Genomic DNA, 12,394 nt, shown 5'->3' on the forward strand with positions numbered 1-12,394 from the left:
AGATCAAGCCTGATTTTAATCCTGCCTATCTGCTGCAATCACAATATATTACCTAAACCCAAGTTTCTTTGAGGACTTTTTGGATAGATGTCATTATTTCAATGGAGATAAAATAGGGTGTGTTTTAGGATACTGCATTATTGCTGCCTGATTAGTATTTGATCAAATCCTATCTGTTTTTTTGTCCCTGAGACAATCCAGCTCCTCCACATCCGGAGGCAAATTCGCCTCATTCTGTCTGACAAGTGTTTTGTTGGGGAGCAGCGGCTCAGATCCGTGTAAACACGCGGCCGGGGCGGGGAGCGCCGACTTTTAATTTATCATAAACTCCATAGAACTCATTAGCTTTCATCTTTACATCGCACGGGGAGAAATGAGTGCGGAGCGCACTTGGGGAGCCTTTTTTTCCGTGGAGTTTGCTGTACAAATATTTATGGACCTTTCCCTTTGTAGTAGAGATTCCAGTGGCAACAGCTATCACACGATGAACAGCAGCCTGCGACTCAGGGAAGAGGTTGCCAAAAGCTGTTGTTTATTTAGCCGCCTGGCATTTTGTCTTGAAATTTATTTTGCTACTATTTGTTAAAATACGCTGCTCTCCTGGGAGGAGAAATCGGGATTTTTTGCCTACACTCCAGAAAAAAAAAAAAAAAAAAAAAAAAGGGAAAAAAGCCTCCCAGAAAATGAAATCTAAGTGTGTTTGTGTGTATGAACATAACTTTATAATCAGCATATTCTGAGGATTTTCAGAGCAGCAGGCTGCTCGCTGCCCATTCACAAAACACACATATGGAGATTTTATGGTGGGTTTTGTTTTAAAGATAATGATTTGTCTCCGTGTTGCAGTTGTTTATGTTTCTGTCTATATCTCTTTCCTCTCCCCTGTTTTATTTAGTAAGGTTTCAGCTGTGAAATTTCTCCATGAAACAATTGATACATTCTCCGCACGCTGCGGCGAGGGGAAAAAAGCCCCTTAGATTAATGGTCAGTGTCTCATCCACACAAATTTGTGTTACGATACTACCGAGAAGCTGCGAATTACTGACAAGATCTAGAATAATTCCTAATGCTGTCGAAGGCTTCATTTTCTCCTCCGCATGATGGATGAGGCATAAGAAGTGCTTTCTGAGATCGTTAATGTGCATCATTCTGTTAAGTGTTATTAAAGTCCGTCTGTCTTCGGCAGCAGAAACAATGGCTTAGCCCTTATTTTGCCTCTCTCTTTGCTAAACTCCAACTGGCTTTTACTAATGTGGCCTATTTTGGGGCTCTTTTCATGGCTGGTTTGTACCACGGCGTTCGGTGGGTTTCAGGTTGTATTTTCCCTTTGAGTTAAATTTTGGCTTGTGGCATGGGGAAGGCACAGCTCATTCCCAGTGATTCCATCTGTAATCTGTAGATAATATTCAGACTATGGAGGATCTGTCCCAAAGCCTCTGTTTAAGCTTGGAAAATAGGATTGAACTTTCCCTTGGAAGGCTGCTCCCGAGGAAAGGAGCCGGCGTGTCCGTACAGCCCTGCCCGCTACAAGTGACTGCTCCTCCGGGCTGGGAAACAACCTCGGGAGCGTGTGCCGCTCATTTCCCCTGCATTAATTGTCTAAAAATCTGGGAATTGCTGTCTGAGAACAGAGTGAGTGAGTCTCTTGATGGGAGGGAAGTTGGCACAGGGCACCCCAAACTCGTCCTACTGGGGCAGAAATCGCTGCCCGTCCCTGTCCCGTGGGCATCGATCGCCCCGTTCCCTGAGGGGGAGGAGGCCGGGCCCCCATTGCACATGGATCGTATTAAATCAAAAGTACTTTTAACCAAACAGAAGAATTCACTTTAAAGGTTTTTAACCTTTCTTAAGAGCCAATTTTTCCTTAAGCTCTGTGATAATAAAATACAATATAATTTATAGAGCGCTCTCCACGGGTATGCATTCCTCCTCTCTGCTTTTTTTTTTGTACAGTCAGATAAAACATCCAACAACTGGGATGATAATCAAGAAAAAACAAAAAGCAACTGATCATAAAGCATTTAGAAATGTAACATTCTTTTTACAAGGGATTCAGACATCCTTGGGAAGCCTCACTTCTATACTTTTAATAGAATTAGAGAAGTGTGATGCACAGCTGGTAAAAGCTCAGTCATCCACAGCACAGCGAGTTTTTGAGTATTTAATTTTATATTTGAATAATTCTCCAGATCAGGCTATAATCATGGATGTCATATAAAAAGATTTTTTTCATAAATTACATTATTTCACAGATGTGCAAATACTTCTGTGAAAAAAATTACATTGATCAGTTTTTAATACCCCCCTGTCTCACCCTTCAGTCAAAAGAAAAAATAGCTTTTTTCCCATCTTTGTCTTCAGAAAGGTGCTAGATTGTAAACATCTGAAGGAAATGAAAGGGGGTTGGCCAGTCCACCCCAAATTCTTTCCAGATTTTCATTCCTTTCACCAGCAGCCTTATGTTCTTGGAGGAGAGGGAGGAACAGCAGAAGAAAGAGAGAAAAGATGTCTCTGTTTCTTATTAAAATTTAAAGTGCAAAGCAGGGCTGTATTCTGCTAATTTTCAATGTGCTAATTGGGAAGGGCTTAGGAGGCGAGGGGACACGGGGACCTGGGGGACAGACCCCACCTGTGACATGTCCCTGGCACAGGAGAGGGCAGGCACTAGGCACAGCAAGAGGGCTTTTACTCACTGGGCTTGTAATCCGAAATTAGAACATTGTGTTTATTTTTCTAATTAAACAGTGACTCATTTACCAAGAATAAACTTCCCGACAGGGTCTGTGCTCTGCCCGGCTGGGCTCAGACCGTCCCTTATTGTCCCAGTATCCTCTGGGGTGGGAGAGGGAGGTCCCTGGGGCTGCCTGGGCACAGATGCCAGGCACCAGAACCACCGGGTCCTTCCAGCTCCTGGGGATTTTGCTTTTTATCTGGTCAAAACATATAAAACACTTCATCGAGGCACAGGGAATTACGCAGCACGTTGTCACATGCAGAGTACCTGGTTATCTTGGATATTGTTGTGAGTGAAAAAGTTTGCCCTAATGTTAAATTCAGGGATGGCAGTTTAGATAAATGCCAATTTCCCAGCTCTCTCATCCCATCTTCTATAAAGTTACACTTCTGGGGGAAAGAAAGGCCAAAAAATAAGTTTATAAAAGTAAACTGAGGTGTCCCACCCTGCCTGCTTGGGCTTCAATTGGAGTTGCCAGCTTGTTTTTCAGGAAATTTAAGTACCAGATGCACTTGGAGAAAGCAAGCTAAACATCAGAGTTTATTTTCAATATGCAAGTGGTATAAAAATATGCAAACCCTGATGGCAGTGCTATGGAAACTGCTCCACAAAAATGTGGAACGAAAGCTGTTACTGTAAGCGTGGTTCATGTCCTGTAACAGCTGTGACAGCCCGGTGCAGCTCAGCACTTGTCCAATTAGACCAAAATATTCGAAGGGAAACTCAATTTAAATAAGCTTTGTAATAATCTTTCACATTTCCAAAGTAACCCAGGGACAAACCCTGTCCCTCCTGCCTGGGTCGCCCGGACCCGCCGTTGGCCTGGGCTCAGTGGACGCGTCTCTCCCCCCTCACACCATCTCCAAAAGCATTTCTCAGGGCTTATGTTACAGTTATTTGCAGATTATTTTAGGTCTGTGTTCTTTTATATCCACTTAGCAACTTGCAGGGAATATTTCAGGAGCAGCCCATGCTTGATGTGCCCCTTTTTGGGGAGCAGGAGGACTGGGTGGGGTGGATTTAAAAGCCATTATGTATTTATGACAGATGGTTTTCAGTTTAGGCAAGAAAGCCCAGATAGACAGTAGCACAGAGACAGGAATGTGGACACGTATCATTAGGCTCTTTCTGTTAATCAAATGCAAGAAATACAGTAAATTTATTTTTATACATGACCTGTACAACAAATACGGCCAATAGATATTAAATACAATAGATCTTAAAAAGAACAATTATATTTTCCCTTTAACTTTTCTGATTTGTTACAAGTTGTATCTATTTCCAAGGTTTTAAGGATACCAGCGATTAAAATCATCCTACTGCATAAATTTTAGTTATTTACCATACTTTGTAAGTATCGTGCAATGACCTTTTTCTGGCTTCATAAAATCAGTGACTTAATATAATTTAGCATCTGAGAGTGCGAGTTCCTCGATTCATTTATCATTTGATGCTGAAATTTGTTTAGTCTGGATCGAAGGCCTACTCAGCTTTTCCTACTGGCCATAGATGCTTTTTACCTTGGAAACAGGGAGACCTTCGTGTCTTGTCTTTTTCTTTCAAGCTTGACCAAAAATAGTCATTAGAGACTTCATAAGTCCCCAGACTTTATAAATAAAGACTCTGGACTGACTCTGATGGGAGTTCCATGCACAGAACGGCCCCTATCACTAATTTTTCAGAATGGCAAAAAGTGTTAATATAGAATACACCTTGAATTAGTGGTCGGTTTTGACTGTATCCCAGGCAACTTTTTATGAATGTAATTAAATATAGAGTTTTAATAGCTTCAGGGGGAATTAAGTTTGGAATAGTTTTATAAAGAATTTTTATAAATATATATAGACAGATTATAGATATAACTGAACAGCAGAAGGCAATACAGTAATTTATTTTAAAAATTCTTCTGTAGTCAGTGTGAGTGATTTCAAATGGGATCCCAGAATCTCCAAGCCAAAGCTCTCATCTTCTAAGGAATTTCAGTTACCTGGAATAAAATGTTGCCTTAGAAATTATTGACGTAATAGTCCCCTTGGGAACCCCAGAGCAGTCAAAGCGAAATCCAACAATAAATCCAGGGGCCACCTGGATAACTCCCATTAAAGGCTTTTTTTTCAGTGGAAAAAATTCTTTAAAAGCTTAATTCTCTCTAAATGTAAAGTTCAGCGATCGTGTTTCTGTAGAACTTTTGTTGTTGCATATTTTACTTTATTTTGTTTAAACAACTTTTCCAAGACAAAGACGTGACAGTGACACCAGCACCGTCTTTTCCCCGGGGCTGTCCCTGCCTTCCCTCATGTCAGGGCCCTGTTTGCAGTGACTGTGGACCCAAACAGCTGCAGAACAGACAGAGAGCTGTGCCTTGATTTCTGATATTGGTATCAATCAAACCTGCCCATGTGCCCCTGGCACGGGACCCCTCCTGCTGATGACTGCAGCAGGTCGGTGGCTGCCACCACAGCCGACCTCGCTCCTCACGCAGGAGTCCTGCTGAGTGGAATTTTGAGCAGAAATGGGAAGTAGAATGTGCCTGAAAGAAATGCAAAGAGCCAGTGTGACAGTGTGACCGGCTGGGGACTCTGGCACCGGGGGCTGGTGGAAGGGCTGAACACTTGGAACCGTTCCTTGGCTTGCTTAAGTCAGGGGTAATTTCACTGAACTCACCTGTTTGAAACAGGATAAAGACAGGAGCTGGACCCCAAAGTGGGGCATTTCTGGGGAGGTGTTTGACCACACCTGTGGATAAAGAGAAGGAACCAGAGAGATCCTGACCCGAGGTCCTCTCCGACTGGGTGCCAAGAGCCACCGGGCTCCTGCGAGCGCCGGTTTGTGTGTTGGAAATGTTGCTGCAGAACTGCCGAGTTCTGAAAAAGCAACGGGCAGCTCCATGGGTTGGAGTTAGGGATTATTTACAGCTGCTTTTCTCCATTAAAAAGAAAAAAAGCCCTTCTGTGCCCACCGCAGTTCCTGATGTGCACAAGTAGCCCGGCAAAGCAGCTCAGCCTTGAAAGGCTGGTGTGGAAGTACCGGGAATTTCCTTGTCTGTGTGACAGACTGAACAGTTCCCAGAGCATTCCCTGCTCCGCAGCTCGTCCGTTGTGGGAGTGAGATGTGAAAGAGTTTCTTGTTTCTTTGGGGGACCCGCAGATCCCCCAGGCAGTGTTGCTGAAAATTGCCGGGGCTGGTTTGTGCAGATTTATTCTGAATGAGGGAATAAGTGTGACTCGATTGAAAAACAAACCTGTATTTGAAGGGGGGAGTGAGGTGAAATAAAGGTACCTGCAGGACATCCCGGGGCTGTGCACATGGACACACAAAATAACAGATTGCGGCTGCTCCGCGTTCTCCAGAATTCCGAGTCCTGGTTTGTGCTATTCCAAAAAGGCACCGTTTGGCTTTCAAATGAAAATATTCAGGGAGAAACAATAATCCCGTAAACCACTGGAAATTTTATCACAATTTAATTCATTATCAACATTTTTAAAGTGAAAAAGAGGACAAGAATGAAGTGTGTTATTCTTAATTGTCTTTATTATTAGTTAACATCAGCTGTCTGCTGATCCCCACTCCCGTGCCCAGTGCAAAGGACACTATAAACCACATTAAAAAAGAAGGCACTTTTGATTTTTGTTGAAATATATATAAAATCTATTCAATATCTGTGTGTATTTACCAATGGGCATTTTACAGATTTCCTGGTGTGGTGGCTGGAAGACAAACCTTTTCAACCTTTTGAAATTTAGCATTTCACTGAGTTTAACATATTCTAAGTTATACATAATGTAGCTTTTGAAGTAATTTTACATTTTTTCTATAGGCTTCAATTTTAAACATTCTCTACTTTTCATGTATAATGAACGTATGATTTATAATAATATTTCATATAGTCTAAACCAGTTATTTATACTGGTTTTTACCTTGAAATGAGGGTTGTTCTGTCTTTTTGTTTTGGTTTATTTACCTCATCATTCCCTTATCACCCAGAGCCTTTTTTGCAATTGCATTTGTTTAAAATGGCATTTTTTACTTTTACTATAATTATGCTGTTTAGACAAGAGGGGTTTTTTTTGTATTAACGAACTTGTTTTGCTGCTCTCCCTGGAGCAGTTCAGTGCAGGAATATGTGCAGTCAAACGGGGAAGATTCCCAAGTTGTTCCCGTGCTCAGGATGGGAGCAAGCCAGCATTGTCTGCATTCCTATAAGGAGCAGTGAAGTTTGGTGTCGTGGATCTGGGTTGAAACTGTTCCAGAAGCAATTTCTGTTTACAGGCCAGCACTTTTCTGGACATTTCCCTGTGTTTTTGAGGGGAAAGCAGGTTTGCTGTACTAGAGACGTAATCACAGAGTATGGGCTGTGCTGGGTAGGTCAGGGCCACATTCCCACCCTGGGATAATGCACAGAATACTGGCTGGGGTACTGGCAGCACAGCCAGTTTCTGTTCACCTTGCCACTGTCACCTGCCCTGCCCATGGAGGCTCTCCCAGCTGCCTGACCTGCCTTCACCTACCGGGCCAGGAACAAGGGACCTTCAGTGCTGCTGGCACAGATGGAGTGGCCCAGGGAACCCACCTGCATCCCACCTGCATCCCAGGAAACCCACCTGCATCCCAGAGTGAACACCTCCATCCCATCCCATCCCATCCCATCCCATCCCATCCCATCCCATCCCATCCCATCCCATCCCATCCCATCCCATCCCATCCCATCCCATCCCATCCCACCTCCAGCCCCATGAGCCCACTTGGAGCTCCTCACGTGTCCTTTCCCCCCGCCCCCTCTCCTGCCCTCCTGCCCTGGCCTCGGGAAGGACCAGCTGGAGCAGGTGGGGAAGAAGTTGAGCACGGTGGCCGTGCTGTCCCTGGTCCCAAGGCTCGGGGCAGGGCTGGCGCTCCGTTCTGGTGACTCTCGGCTCCTCGTCCCCGGCCTTGCAGCCCCCCGGCCGGGCAGAACAGGGACAGGCACTGCCCGGGAGCTGGGAGAAGCCGAGACCCCAAAGGTGAAATAATGACAGGTGGCTTTCCCGCGATGTTACCAGAATCAGGATCATTTCTGTTGGAAAAGCCCTCCGAGGTCGCGGAGCCCAGTGCCCTGCCCTGTGCTCGGGGGTGACTCGGGGCCGAGGCGATTCCCGGTGCCGGGATGCGCGGCCCGCGCTGCCCGCCGTGCCCGGCAGGGGGCGGTGCCGCCCGCGCAGCCGCCGCCGCCTCGGGCCCCCCCCCCGGCCGCTCCCGCGGGGCGGGAGGAGCCGCGACCCGGGACGGGCCCCTCGTGTCCCGGCACGGGGCACACGGCACTGACACCGCGGGGACCCCCGGGGCTTCACATCCCGCCCCATCGGCCCCCATCCCCCCCATCCCATCCCACCTCTCCCATCCCCACCCAGGGAGCACGGGCAAAACTCAAATCATTTGGAGATTTTTGCATTCAGATGTTGTTTTCCACAACAATATCCCTAAACCCCACCTGCATTTACGTGGAGATCATCCTCCTCAGGGCTGTCGGGGAACAAACTCAATTCCTACTGCAAAGACAGATGTGGTGGTCAAATAATTTCCATATATTATTAATTTTAGATGTGTACAGTTATACAGTTTTGCTCCTCAAGACGTGAGATCACAAAGCCGAGGCGGTTAGTGTGCACTGGGTTGTTGGGGGGGCGGTGGATATTCCAGCACTTCTATTTCTGCCTCAAATATTTGTGTTTGTTTTTCAGGGGCTTTGTTAATACCTGAGGGAACCATTAATGCAGCCGAAATAACAGGAGATCTGATGTTCTCATGGTATTTTAGTATTTCAATTCCTCGATGGAAATGCCAGGAGAACACCAGATCTCGCGGTATTTGGGCCCCAGAAATAGCTCCCTTGGGAATTTTTAAAAAGCCCATAAAATACATAAACACAAATATGGAGATATCCAGGTTCCTGGCGAAGTTGCCTGCGCAGCCTTCCCTCGATTGAAGCCATCAGTCAGCAGCTTTCCCTCCCTTCCAGCTGATTTGTCTTTGTCACTGAGCGAAACTACTCTTTCTGCCTCAAACCGATGGCAGAGAACCAGACCCATGTTGGTAATTGTGATTATGGAGAGGACAATTCTGGATTGCTCACACAGACAGAAGATTTTCCCTAACATGCTTTTTCCCCCCCTAATATGGCAGTTTCTTTTTTTAAAAGCAGTTATTATTTTTTATTATTATTTTTGGTTTCACTATAATTTTCATTGTATATTTGGCTATATCTAGTTAATTTTTTAATCAAGCAAATGGTTTCTTTGGCTCTTAGCAAAAACAGGAAAACACCCCAGTATGAGGATTAAGTTTTCATCTCTATCAACTGGCTTAAAAATACTGAACTTGATTCCTTTTGAATTAACTGAGTCTTATTTTATTTTTTTTTTCAATATCACCTATCACCATAGTAACCACTAGCTGTCAGTTCAGTTTCTGACATTTTTCTCATTTGGTAAGATTTCAGAATTGCCATCCTCCCTGCCAACATGTCATGAACAAGAAAAAAAAAATTGCATGAAAAATCTAATGGGTGTCTGGTCTGATTGTCCTCACTCGTGGCAGGGAAGACAAAAACTGATGAATTGTGAAATGTATTCAGAGGGATTCAAGAAAAGCAAGTGTCTCGGACCCCCTCCTCACCCACACCTCCTCGTTTTCATCTTGTTATGCTTGATGCACCAGACATGCTTGCCCTGACACTCGGGTTTGTAGAAATTTAAGATTAACAGTTTTTACATTCACCTCGCTGATCCCTGGGTTTTAAAGTCATCATTAAAAATAAAGTTCGCAGAGCTCGTATTTAGCACCATTTCCCACTCATTGATGAGGTTTTAGCACCTGCTGTATTCGCAACAAAACACTTCCCGTGCCTCAAGTCAACAACCAGTTCGGAGCATTCCCACGTTTCTGTCGCGATTTCTATATTTTGTGTATGTTAGAAACCTTTGAGCAGGCCCAAAAAGAAAAGCATATTGTGGGTAACTCGCTGGGCTGGGCTTTTGTTTGTGCTGGAAAAGAGCAGCAAACAGCAAAATTGTGCCTTTTTATTTCTGTGATTGTTTTAGCTGAAATAATGTAAATTTAAGGAAAAATGGGCTCATGTTCAGTAAATGATGCTGCACCTCCCAGATGGCAAAATATCTCAAGAAACCTGTTTGCAAGTGCTGCAGAAGGGCTGGAGAAAGGAAAAGGGCTCGTTTACCTCTGGCAAAGCAAATAAAACTCCAGCAATGCCTTTATAACATGTATTTTTCAGGGATTTTCTAGACCAGACACACACACAGGGAGCCGGCACGTCGCGTTTCCGTAGGTATAAAACAGATCCCCCTGGCTGCCTCTGCAGGGGCACAAAGAGCCACCCCCTGGACGTGCTTCCAGGGGGACTGGTTGGGGCTCTGTCCATCTCTTTTTTTCTCCGACTGTCTGTGAATTGAGGCTCAGCAGCAGGAACTCATTTCAGGCACATAACCCTGATTTGATGAGCAGCTGCAGCGCTCGGTCCCTTTGCTGCCGGGGACACCCCGGCGCTGCCCGGCTCACGTTTCACACTCGGGGCTCCGGCGCTTCAAACCCCGCAAACCCAAAGGGCAATAATTGAAACGATCCCGGGACATTGTAGCCACTTGGGAACATTTGGGGGGATTTGTATTTGTGAGTATATTCGCTCAGTTCTGCTGCATCTACAGGGAGCAGGGATGCGGCTCTTCCCAGGAAAAATACAGACTCATGTAGTGAAATGCGGGGCTGTGTATTTGTAAATGTTTTTCTCTCTGAAATTGTAGATTAGGCTTTTCTAACTCGGTGATTTGGGTTTTTAAGCTCTGGGTGGGAGGCAGTGGCACAACAGCGTCCGGCAGGGGAGCAGCCGCGGCGGGAGCTCCGGAGGGAGCTTGTCCTCAGGAGCACACGGTGCTGCTCTGGGGGTGCAGGGGCCACCTAAACCAGGCACATCTCTGCATCTCAGTGTCTTTTTAAATGAGACATTTCAGGGATAGGTAATGCTTAATGTCTTCTTGATTTCAGAATGAAGAAAATATCATATTTAGAAAAAACTTGGAGATAATCCCATTTTCGTGCCGGTTTCAGCCATGCATTTTGCCAGCTGTATTTTTTAAATAGTTCTATAAATGTATCTCGTGAAATAAATACACTGGGAAAGTGTAACTCTCTTAATGATAAGTAATATTGTTGTATATAATATTTGAAAACAAATGGGGTAAACAAAATGCACCTTAATGTCTTTATGGTTTGTGAGATTTATAACAATAATCAGCAACCGGCTGTAACACTGTTTGCACCTTGTGTGCCCTAAAGCCATTGGATCCCTCCGTTAATTGTATAAATTCCATGCACTATGGAAAATCATGATGTATCATTTATATTCAGCTATGTCAGGTATATAAATATTAAAATATATTGGCCAAAAATGGCTGATTACCCCTCAAACATTTCATGATAAATCTTATCTTTTTACGGTGGTGGTAGTGCTGAGGGTGGGGCCAGGGGGGGAATGGACTAAATATTTCATGTTATTTGGAAATATTCTTTAAACAACCCAGATATATTATTAATGTTTTACAACTGCTTCAAAAATCCGGCATCTCGGTTCAGGTTTAGAGGATAAAGTGGTTCAGTACTTGAAGAAAAAAGTGATTTTTATATGCAAAGCACCCCAATGATGGGGATTATGTTATTTATTCAGCCTGGGCTCCGGGTGGCCGCGAAGGCTCCGCGCTGACGCCCCGATAGAAAATAGAGGTGACGTTCCTGGAGCCAGCGACAGGCAGCACCTCCCTGCTCTGCTACTCCACATATTCCTGGGCATTTGTCAGGGCTTTATTATTCACCTATAGTCTTATTTAATAAACTCCTGCTCTCCCCAGCCACAGAGTGTAAAGATACAGGGACAGGGTTTGTGAGAGTCTTTTGCCTGCAAATATTTCTCTGAAATATGATCTATTCCTGTGCGTTCTCCACACAGCCCCCAACCCGAGCGTGGCTGTGGACAACGGGGAGAAAATATTGTTATCCATATTTATTGATACTAATGCCTGTGTTTTAATGAATAAATAAATACAGAGTTGGGCTGTGGCACAGATGTGTTGGGCAAGTGGCCTCTGCGGCACGGAGGGAGGAAATGTCGGCACAGGGGCTTGGAAATCCGAGTGGCTGGGAAGAATAAAATAGGAATGATGCCTCGCACCGACAGGCAGACTTGGGGTGTGTGATAGACTTTGTTCATTTGATTCTCAGAACTCAGTCGGGGTTAAATTGGAATCCAGACATCAAAGAATTCTTCCACCAGCCCCAAATTTTGCCCGTATAATTTTTTTCTCGCAGTTGTCATAATTGTAGCTAATTTCACAGTGCAAAAAATTTTTTTTCTGTTTGAAGTATTTTCCTAAATATCCTCAGAATGTGGCAGTGGGATTACTCCTTCTCTCTGGTGTTTCCCTGATGGTCACAGCTGGGCAGCTCCGAGCCCTCGGTGCCTGAGGAACCTTTTGGTTTGACGGGGTGTGTCCATGTGCCCCCCATCGGAGCAGGATCCTGAAATTCGAAGGGAGGGGAAGGCTCAGGGCTTGAAACAGCTACGCCCTTCTCTCTGTTCCTTTTTTTTTGCCCCCGACTGTTGTGTCTGAACACGAGCGT

At 44.8% G+C, this 12,394-nt stretch overlaps 1 protein-coding gene across 8 annotated transcripts in view; it reads left to right on the top strand.

Annotated features, from left to right (window-relative positions):
• The window catches only part of ZFHX3 (zinc finger homeobox 3), a 513,502-nt gene that overhangs the window by 106,554 nt on the left and 394,554 nt on the right, over positions 1-12,394 (top strand). The gene's annotated exons all lie outside the window — the stretch shown is intronic.

This window comes from Manacus candei, unplaced genomic scaffold (assembly GCF_025592945.1).
Source record: "Manacus candei isolate 608988 ecotype Guabito, Panama unplaced genomic scaffold, ASM2559294v1 h1tg000065l, whole genome shotgun sequence".
NCBI classification, from domain to species: domain Eukaryota; kingdom Metazoa; phylum Chordata; class Aves; order Passeriformes; family Pipridae; genus Manacus; species Manacus candei.